Source organism: Nannospalax galili, unplaced genomic scaffold (genome assembly GCF_000622305.1).
Source record: "Nannospalax galili isolate Female #2095 unplaced genomic scaffold, S.galili_v1.0 scaffold880, whole genome shotgun sequence".
Classification (NCBI taxonomy): domain Eukaryota; kingdom Metazoa; phylum Chordata; class Mammalia; order Rodentia; family Spalacidae; genus Nannospalax; species Nannospalax galili.
Window position 1 is genome coordinate 722,754 of NW_008345873.1, and position 764 is coordinate 723,517.

At 36.0% G+C, this 764-nt stretch overlaps 1 protein-coding gene across 2 annotated transcripts in view; it reads right to left on the reverse strand.

Moving 5' to 3' along the window:
- The window catches only part of Tmlhe (trimethyllysine hydroxylase, epsilon), a 115,267-nt gene that overhangs the window by 10,797 nt on the left and 103,706 nt on the right, over positions 1 to 764 (reverse strand). The gene's annotated exons all lie outside the window — the stretch shown is intronic.

A 764-nucleotide genomic window follows, 5' to 3' on the forward strand; every position in this document is an offset into this window, starting at 1 on the left:
TTTTAAAGTATTCCCTTATAATGTTCTGTATCTTTCTGGTGTCTGTTGTGATGTTTCCCCTTTCATCTCTGATTTTGTTGATGGGGAGGCGCTCTTTCTTTCTTTTGGTTAACTGGGCTAGCAGTCTGTCAATCTTGTTTATCTTTTCAAAGAACCAGCTCTTAGATTCGTTGATTCTTCATATTGTTTTCTTTGTTTCAATTTCATTAATTTCTGACCTCATTTTTGTTATTTCTTCTTGTCTGCTGGGTTTGTCTTTCATTTGCTGTTGCTTTTCAAGGGTGTTGAGTTGCAACGTTAAGTCATTTATTTGGGTTCTTTCCAATTTTTTGATGTAGGCACTTAGAGCTATAAACTTCCCTCTAAGAACCCCTTTCAGCGTGTTCCAGAGGTTTTGTTGTGTTGTATCGTCCTTTTCATTTAGTTCCAGGGATACTTTTATTTCTTTCTTAATTTCTCTTTTGACCCATTCATCATTCAGGAGTGTATTGTTTAATCTCCATGTGTTCGTGTGATGATTAGGGCTTCTTCCGGTATTGATTGTAAACTTTATTGCATTGTGGTCTGATAGAATGCATGGAATTATTTCAATCTTTTTGTATTTGTTGAGGTTTGTTTTGTGTCCCAGAACATGGTCGATTTTGGAAAAGGTTCCATGGGTTGCTGAGTAGAAAGTATATCCTTTGGTGCTTGGATGGAATACTTGGTAGATGTCTGTTAAGTCCATTTGATATATGGTCTTGTTTAATTCAGATATCTCTCTG